We start from the raw sequence: 10,146 nt of genomic DNA, 5'->3' as shown, positions 1-10,146 counted from the left end.
TCTCAGAAACAAACTTGCTGATTATGGGAAACATCTATGTCATTGCTATTTCCTTGAACTGGAGTAATTTTAGTCTTGTACCTCAAGTCCCAAATGAAGTTCACAAACCATAAATAAATGTAGTAATTGTCCAAACCACAGTGACACTAGCAAGTCTTTTATATATTTCTAAATAGTCCCATGCTTTTCTTAGAATCAAAGCACTTCAGAGTGACATAAGGCCTCAGAGGTCATTTTCTTCTGCTCTGTGTCTCGCCCTCTAGTGATATTGCAACCAAAATATCAAAGGTCATTCCATCTTTTGATATTTTAAGAAAATTGGTTTGAACTGACTTATTCGCACTCTGTGAAAGAACAGTCATCTGAAAATACGTTTGCAAACTTTCTGTGCATTTATTTATTCCTCTTTGTGGTCTTCTCATTGAGATTCTTAACTCAATTTTTACTTTGCTCGTAAGCATTTAACAAGGATAGACAGTGTCCGCACTTCTCCCTTGCTTTAGTTCAGAGGCAACCTGTGTAGGATATTTGTGGATATATGAGTGTTTGTGAAATGGAAAGCAAACCAGGTCTAAGTTTAAAATCTAAGTTCTAAGTGGTGACTCTTACTAGAACCAATTGCTTCTTCAATTTCTTTGCTAGAACCCCAATGCCAAAATCTAGTGTGGGAAATATGCTTTGAATTCTATTATACTTCATATGAAAATTTTCAGTATTTTTTGAAATACAGAAAGCATGCTGAAACCAGGCTTTATCTGAAAGAGCAAACACACCCAGGAAAGTAAGTTCCTAAATACAGACAGTTTTCTCCCTCAGAATAATTCTACCAGTGCTGGACCCTCCCACCACTTTTCTTTGTTTCATTTTGTTCTCTATTTTACCCTCTCTTACTCACTCCCCCATCTCTTCCTTTTATATTTTTATCATTTTCTCTCTACTCCACTTCATTTTAAAAATCTTTTATCTTTGTTCTTTTCAGTAAGAAGGGCCTGACTATACCCATATTGCTTTCAGATGACAGAAGAAAGGAGAAATGCTAGCTATATTTTTAAACTCCATCTTAGAAACGTTGTTCACATTTCTTTTATACTTAAGTTTTAGCTGCCCAAGACCAAGTGAAGTTTTACTTCAAATCTATTGAAGACTCATTCCACAGAAGGAAGGTCTCAACTGGTGTTGCAAGTCAGGACAAATACTCGTGGGTTAGACGGTAATTGACTTCACTAGGGAGGCTACTCTTAATTTTGTAATGGATGAGATGTGATACACAATTACTTTTAAATGTGTGTAATTATGCCAACAATGAACATAGCAGCCCAATACTCAGCTAATTATGGAAGAAAATAATCAAAAATCTCTATGCAACTATATGAGAGAGGGCAACTCCTTACGAAAAAAAACAATATCAACCAACCAGACACCCCAGAGCTCTCATCAACTAAAGAACCAACCAAAGAGCACACATGGAGGGACCCAGGGCTCCAGCCACATATATAGCAGAGGATTGCCTTGTAGGGCATCAATGGAAGGAGAGATCCTTGGTCTTGTGAAGGTTCCATGTCCCATTGTAGGGGTATAAGGACAGGGAAGCAAGAGTATGTGGGAGGTTGGGGAAGCACCCTCATAGAAGCAGAGGGAGGTGGATGGGATAGGGGGTTTCTGGAGGGGAAACCTGGAAATAAGATAATATTTAAAATGTAAATAAAAAAGAATATAAGAGTATTGTATATACATATTCTCTATATGTTGAAACATTATCCCAAAGTGAGGCTCCTTAAGACTGAAAAAATTTAATAGCTGAGTAGTACTCCATTGTGTAAATGTACCATATTTTCTATATCCATCCCTCTATTGAGGGACTTCTGGGTTCTTTCCAGCTTCTGACTACTATAAATAAGGCTGCTATGAACATAGTGGGGCATGTGTCCTTATTACAAGTTGGAACATCTGGGTATATGCTCAGGAGTGGAATTGCTGTATCTTCTGGTAGTACTATGACCAATTTTCTGAGGAGCCACCAAACTGATTTCCAGAGTGGTTGTACCAGCTTGCAATCCCACCATCAATGGAGGAGTGTTCCTCTTTCTCCACATCCTGGCCAGCATCTGCTGTCACCTGAATTTTTGATCTTAGCCATTCTGACTGGTGTGAGGTGGAATCTCAGGGTTGTTTTGATCCCATAATCAGCCTCCAAACGCTGACACCATTGCATACACTAACAAGATTTTGCTGAAAGGACCCTGATATAGTTGTGTCTTGTGAGACTATGCCGGGGCCTAGCAAACACAGAAGTGGATGCTCACAGTCAGCTATTAGATGGATCACAGGGCCCCCAATGGAGGAGTTAGAGAAAGTACCCACGGAGCTAAAGGGATCTGCAACCCTATAGGTGGAACAACAATATGAACTAACCAGTACTCCGGAGCTCTTGACTCTAGCTGCATATGTATCAAAAGATGGCCTAGTTGGCCCTAGATAGATGGAGAGGTCCTTGGTCTTGAAAATTCTATGCCCCAGTATAGGGGAATGCCAGGGCCAGAAAGTGGGAATGGGGGCATTGGGGAGCAGGTTGGAGAGCAGAGGGAGGGGGTAGTGTATAGGGGATTTTCAGAGAGGAAACTAGGAAAGGGATACCATTTGAAATGTAAATGAAGAACACATCTTATAAAAAATAAATAAATAAAAAAGATTAAACCCCATTCCTAATCCATTTCTCACATAGTGGATTCCCTCATATGTTACTCCTTACCTTCCAGGATTCTTGGAATCTTATCAAGTGTGTCTTCTATCGAAACGAATACATGTGTAGAGAAATGCAAAAATAAGGCATGAAGGTGCAAGGTCTCCTCAGTCACACTTGTCAAAAAATGTGCTAAAAAGTAAAGCAGGGAGTCTTGTTTTTCTTTAAAGCTGTTGTACAATGTACACAAGTATCTGATTGGCTAGGTGTTTGTCTTACCAGGAAAGTGTTTAAGAATCTGGAAACATTATTAATTTTTAAATCTGAAGTTTGGAACCCCAAAAGACTAAAAATGAGATAGTTTCCCTATCCTCACTCCTAACAAATTGTTCTTATAGTTATATGATGGTAGGATGATTGTTATGTATTTCCATTATTGGAAAGAATAATTCCACATTTTAATATACAAGTTTTATGTTAGATCAGGCTTCACATAAACTTGCTATGTATCCAAAGATGTCCTTGAACTAATTCTTCTGCCTAAACCACACCAAGGAGGAGATTACAGTTGTTTCCCTACATCCTGCTTTATGTGGTTCAGGAAATCTACTGGAGAACTTTTTGTGTGCTAGGCAAAGCCTGTAGGTAGGCTGATCTCCAGCCCTCCCTAATCTTGTGTTCCATATAAAGAAGTTCTGACCTTTAGACTTTTGACAATCTGCTTGATTTGGGCAGTGTTCATAATTATTTTCACATGCACTCAGGCAATCTTCTAGAGGATGACTACACCTGGGCCATAGAACTTCTGAGAGAGGACTTGTCACTTGTTTCGTGCCCATTCATCTCGGAATATTTTTGTCTTATTTTCAAATTGCAAATGTGGCCTTATACCTGGATATTTGGCTTTCTTACATTTGCTACATCTCAAGGCATTCCTTGTTTTTCTATAGAGATCCAAATAGCACAGTACATCTTCCTTCCCTCTCCACTGGAAGACTTTTTTTTTCACTTTAGGTGAGATGGTAGGTTCCTTTTTTCACTGAACTTATGCATCGTCCGGCTGTCTATCTACTTCTGCTTTGTCATGATTCGTTTTTGTCCCTTGATTGTGTTTGTAAACTTCTAAATCAAAGCATTTGATTACCACCAAATGTTGCGTGATATCAGAGTAGCTTAACCTAAGCACTTGTTTATACTTAAATTTTGTGCCTTCTAGTCTGTCTCATTTGTATAACTTCATAATGTATTTGATTGCTTTTACTTAATATTCCTTACCATTTACAACAAGAGTTTTAGGAAACATAAAAGAAAGGAACAACTGGATTTGACAGCCACAGGATCCTTTCTTCTGACAATTTTAAAGGATATTAACCTTCATTATGTAATTAGTGCATGTAAGATCACTAACAAATAAGCAATTAGACCCACTATTTTTGTGTAAAATGAATACTGAAATTAAAATAATATTATAGAATAGTTGTCAACTAATAAAAAGAAAAATATAATTTACATAACAGAAGATGTCATTTCAAAAAATCAAACTGAATTCATTCAAAGTATAGTTCACCATATTTTACTGAATACTATTAATAGCTTTATGAATCAATGCAGACAAATTAAAGGAAAATGAAAAGTGCTAAAATAACTCAATGCTGCCACACAAAAACTAAACAAAGGTTATTATCTTACAAAATATATTCATGAAACTTTCTGAGGAGATGTTAAATATGCTTTCTTGTTAGAATTTGGAATGTCAAATGTTACCACTTAATATTTACTTATATGATATCAATGAGATAAGGTTATTATTATTTTCTTTTTGAGGTTGGATCTCATGTGGCTCTGATTGGCCTTGTACTATTTCCCTCAGGATGATGTTGAATATGTGGTGCTCCTGTTTCCAACCCTTGAGGTCTAGGATTACAAGTGTCCTCTACCTGATATTTAGTATGCCTTTACTGGTTCTAATTTGTTTTTCAGAATATCCAATTAGACTTTAGTAAAGTAAGGACCATTGTTATGATGATTTCCTAAATCACACAAAGAAAAAGAGCTGTTGCCATGAAAACTGCACATGAGCTTTTCGGTTTAATTCTCTGTAATATAGTTTGTGTTACTTCAATATCTTACAGGAAGTAAGTTGAATAGACAGGGACTATTCTTTTTCACTCCTCACTTCATTTTTTAGTGTTTTATGGTATTGCAGATCAGGACTCAACAGATCAGGATTTGGTAGGGAAAGTTTGGATAAATACCAAATAGTACTTACTGGAATGAAAATTGGCATCTCGTCCATGTGGTATTTCATGTTTCAGAAAGAATCACAAATATCTGTATTTAGAACAGATTACAATCCATTTACATAAGTAAATATAGGATTCTGACATTAGTTTGTTATGTTGTCGTAATATGTGCTATTTTTTCCAATAAAGTATGGAATTCTTACCTCCTGCATGTGAGCATTACAAGCTCCCACTGCACTTTTTAGAACACATGTTTTAGGAAATATTACATAAGGTTCTGTTCTCCTCCACTGGTTTTAAAGTCAATAATATAGATGTTATCTCACTGTAGTATAGTTAAGGCTAGGGTGTGATCTATGGCAAAAGTCAATATTCAATGAGTAAGACAACCTCAGAGGAATAACTGGGAAGGAGGACAGATACATTGGCTCATTCTGTCTATGATATTTTTTTTCATTGATTCTGGGTTAGAAATAAGTTTTCTTCTGAGAATAAAAAAAAATATAGAAAGAAATGTATAGTACATGTCATGGGGAATAATGGAGAAAAGACCCAGTTTAACATTATTAACATAATAGGAATGTAGACAAAAAGAAACTGGCTTGGGAATATATCAGTTGAGGCTGCTGTAATGTTTGTACACATCTACTTTGTAGTACCTGTGATCTTTTTTTAACCCTGGTTATGTGCCCCTTCCTTCTGCAAATGTTATAAAAGCCATAGTAAATGACTTTTAAAAGTTTTGACACAATTTGCTGACCTGTAAAATTGCAATTAAAATTAAAATATTCTTATATATTCTGTGCCATCTGTCTATCTATCTATCTGTCTATCTATCTATAGATTAGTACATATACTTTATCTTAACTTTGCTACCCCCAGATGGCTTATGGTTTATGGTAATAAAGAATTGCTGTACAGCCAATGGCTGGGCAGGAAGATGGAAGCAGGAATTAGAGTACATGGGCAAGGGACAGAGGGAAAGAAGGGAAGATAGGAGAATCATCATGATCAGGAAGCAGAAAGATCAAACTCAAAGGCCTGTCAAAAATGTAAGAAACAGGGGAAGAGGACCCAGAGGCCACTCCCCAACTTGAGTCTGGAGAACCAAAGATAAAAATTAGGTTTAGAAAATGTTCACTCTGGAATACCTGAGGGGAGTTTGTGTTAGCTACTGGGAGGTGTAGAAGTGCAAAGTCACTGAGCTAGTCAAGGCATATCAAAATTACCTGGAGCCATGTACGTGTGTATGTGTGTTTCATTCATGAATCAAGAGCTCTTGGATGGGTGCACTGCTCACTCGACCCACTGGGAGCATCAAGCAGTTTCACCAATCACCACAATACACACAATACACACACATATGCGTGCGCGCGCACACACACACACACACACCCACACACATTCATTACTAACTTCATAGTATTACCCCTGGTGCTCTTGCACAGTATTTATTTTACCCAGGAGTTGCATCTAATGCCAAGGGTTTCTTATTTATAAATTTTGTATAAATGGGATTAGATAAAAGTTGCATTTTGCTTTCTTTCATTTCATTCATTCAACAGAATGGAATGTTTCAGTTAATTCACACTCATTGCTTCACAATATGTCTTAAAGAGATTTATGCCAATTAGATGTTAGTGAAGAAAAAGTAAGCTGTTGCTCATTTATTCATTTATTCATTTACTATGAATGTAGTAAAAGACAAAGCAAAGAATTATATCCATACTATCAGGGAGGTATGTGGCCACAAAAAAAGAAGGAAAATAAGAAAGGAATAAAGAAAGAAAATAGTAATCACACTTGAAATTTTTTTTATAAAGTGCAAGTGTTATGAAAATGTCAACAGAGTGAACCATTTTTTTTTTTTACAATTAATTCAGAACAGCAGGGAATTAGGTAAGATAAAAGCATTGAAAATTACATATTTGGCAATATGTTAGTGAGTATCTTTGTTTTAACAGGATTGAAGTCATTTATTCAGGTTGACATTTTACTGCCTAAGAGACTAGAGGTATGGTATAACCTATATATCCTCACATGAAGCATTAATGCATTTAGTGTTGGTCACTGTCTTCAACCAGGTATGTGTCAGAAACTCTGTCTTATGTAATAAAACATTAGAATGTGTTTTTCACTCTAATGCAGTTGTTTTCTGTGTTAACCTTAAACTTGGATTATTTCAAATATAAACACTTTTTTTGTCACCCCTAGGAAATTATATTTTTCTTCCATTTTATCTACCTCATTTGTGCTATGCAAATGAACTTTTGAATACAGTTCATCAAGAGCTAATCATGGCTGATTTTGTGCCACAGTGCTCAGAGCCGATCTTGTGCCACAGTGCTCTATACTAAAATACCACAACAAAGAGAAAGCAGGTTTTCCAGGAGTGCTGACAAGCCTGTGAACATAGGTAAGACTACTGCTTCTACTCAAAGGGACCTGTCCAGAGTCCTCAGGACAAAGGAACCAAAGAGCAGCCTGGGACAGTATCCTTCTGGTTTCTGTCTGCACTGGGAGCTGTTCCTTTGCCACAGTGCTCCATACCCAAATACCATCTGGAGAGAGCTGGTCTTCCAGGAGTCCTGAAACACCTGTGAACACAGGTAAGACTACCACTTCTGCTCAAATTCCTGCTTCAAGAGGGACCTGCTCAGAGCCCTCAGGACACAGGAACCAAGGAACAGTGGGGGGCAGGGTCCTTCCTGTTTCTGTCTACATCCCTGAGCTGACCCTGTGCCACAGCTCTCCATACCCAAATTCCTCCAGGAGAGAACTGGTCTGCAAGTAGTACTGACACAGAGACTTACACAAGGGACAAGACATAATCAGAGTCAGCAAGACCAGCTAACACCAAAGATAACCAGATGTGACGAGGCAAGGGCAAGAATATAAGCAACAGAAACCAAGGCTGCTTGGAATCAACAGAAATCAGTTCTCCCATCACAGCAAGCCCTGGATATCTCAATATACTAGAAAAGCATGACTTTGATTTAAAATCACATCTCATGATAATGATAGAGGAATTTAAGAAGGACATAAATAACTCACTTAAAGAAACACAGGACGGGTATTGCTGGATCCTCATGTAGTACCATGTCCAATTATCTGAGGAGCTTTCAAAATGATTTCCGTTGTGGTTGTACCAGCTTGCAATCTCACCAGCATTGCAGGAGTGTTCCTCTTTCTCCACATCCTTGCCAGCATCTGTTGTCACCTGGGTTTTTGATTTTAGCCATTCTGACTGGTGTAAGGTGGAATCTCAGGGATGTTTTGATTTGCATTTCCCTGATAATTAAGGATGTTGAACATTTTTTCAGGTGCTTCTCAGACATTCAGTATTCCTCAGTTGAGAATTCTTTGTTTAGCTCTGTACCCCATTTTTAATAGGGTTATTTGGTTTTCTGGAGTTCAACTTCTTGAGTTCTTTATATGTATTGGATATTAGTCCCCTATCAGATTTAGGATAGGTAAAGATCTTTCCCCAAGCAGGTCGTTGGTGGCGCATGCCTTTAATCCCAGCACTCAGGAGGCAGGGGCAGGCAGATTTCTGAGATCAAGGCCAGCCTGGTCTACAGAGTGAGTTCCAGGACAGCCAGCACTACACAGAGAAACAAAAACAAAAACAAAAACAAAAACAAAAACATCTTTCCCCAATCTGTTGGTGACCTTTTTGTCTTATTGACAGTGTCCTTTCCCACCTGGAGATCCATCCCATAGACAACAACCAAACCAGACACTATTGCATTTACCAACAAGATTTTGCTGACAGGACCCTGATATAGCTGTCTCCTGTGAGGTATTCCAATGCCTGGCAAATACAGAAGTGGAAGCTGACAGTCATCTATTAAATGGAACACAGGGTCCCCAATGATGGAGCTAGAGAACTGAAGGGGTCTGCAGCCCTATAGGAGGAACAACACCATAAACTAGCCAGTATCCCCCCCCCCCGAGCTTGTGTCTCTAGCTGCATGTGTAGATATAACAACAGAAACTGAGGAAATTAAAAAGAAAATCATCAGATCCTACTACTATAACCTATATTCCCCAAAACTGGAAAATCTGGATGAAATGGATAAGTTACTAGACATATTACAAGTACCAAAATTAAATCAGGATCAGATAAACCATCTAAACAGTCCCATAACCCCCAAAAAATAGAAGCAGTTATTAAAAGCCTTTCAAACAAACAAACAAACAACAACAACATCAACAAAAAGCACAGGACCAGATGGGTTTAGTGAAGAATTCTATTAGACCTTCAAAGAATTAGACCTTCAAAGAAAACATAATACTAATACTCTTCAAACTATTCCACAAAATAGAAACAGAAGGAACACGACCCAATTCATTCTATGAAGCTACAGTTACTCTGTGTATTCTCCCTTGGAGATCATATGGTTTCTGTCTAATCAGGAACCTGTCACAGTTTCTTTTCATAGAGGACTTCATAAGAGATTTTTCCCCATACCCTTCTAGCAGCTGATGTGGGTAAAGCTGGAGCTAAAAGGGAATTCAAAGGCCTTGGTGACTGACTGCCTGGTCAAGATCTATAAATCTGATGGGATTAAGGGCTTATATCAAGGCTTTAATGTGTCAGCACAGGGCATTATCATCTACTGAGCTGCCTACTTTGGTATCTATGACACTGCAAAGGGAATGCTCCCAGATCCCAAGCATACTCACATCTTCATCAACTGGATGATTGCACAGTCTGTCACTGCTGTCGCTGGCTTGACTACCTATCCTTTTGACTCGGTTCGCCATCATATGATGATGCAATCTAGGTGCAAAGGAACTGATATCACGTACACAGGCACGCTTGACTGATATCATGTACACAGGCATGCTTGACTGATATCATGTACACAAGCACGCTTGACTGCTGGCAGGAGATGGTTCAGGATGAAGGAAGCAAGGCTTTTTTCAAGGGTGCATGGTCCAACGTTCTCAGAGGCATGGGTGGTGTCTTTGTGTTTGTCTTGTACAATAAGATTAAAAAGTACACATAATTATGTCCTAGGTGTCCCCCCCCACCACCGAGAACAGGGATGTTGTATAATATAACATATCTTGAACATTCTGGACAGATTCTCTGGGTTTGTCTGTTTTATCAGTGGCAACTATTTCCCAGTTGAAAAGTGGGAAGCAAAAATATTCATCTGACCAGTTTTCTCTTAAAGCCATTTCCATAATGACAATAATGATGGCACTCAATTA

The 10,146-nt window shown here is 38.1% G+C and overlaps 1 pseudogene; it reads left to right on the top strand.

Annotated features, from left to right (window-relative positions):
* Positions 1-5,805: 5,805 nt before the first annotated feature.
* Positions 5,806-9,938, top strand: LOC110306689 (ADP/ATP translocase 2-like; annotated as a pseudogene).
* Positions 9,939-10,146: the final 208 nt, after the last annotated feature.

The sequence above is a fragment of the Mus caroli genome, unplaced genomic scaffold (genome assembly GCF_978045245.1).
Source record: "Mus caroli unplaced genomic scaffold, Mus_caroli_1 scaffold_2, whole genome shotgun sequence".
NCBI classification, from domain to species: Eukaryota; Metazoa; Chordata; class Mammalia; order Rodentia; family Muridae; genus Mus; species Mus caroli.
The sequence above is the reverse complement of the archived record's forward strand: the minus strand, read 5'-3'. Positions and strand labels throughout refer to the sequence as shown.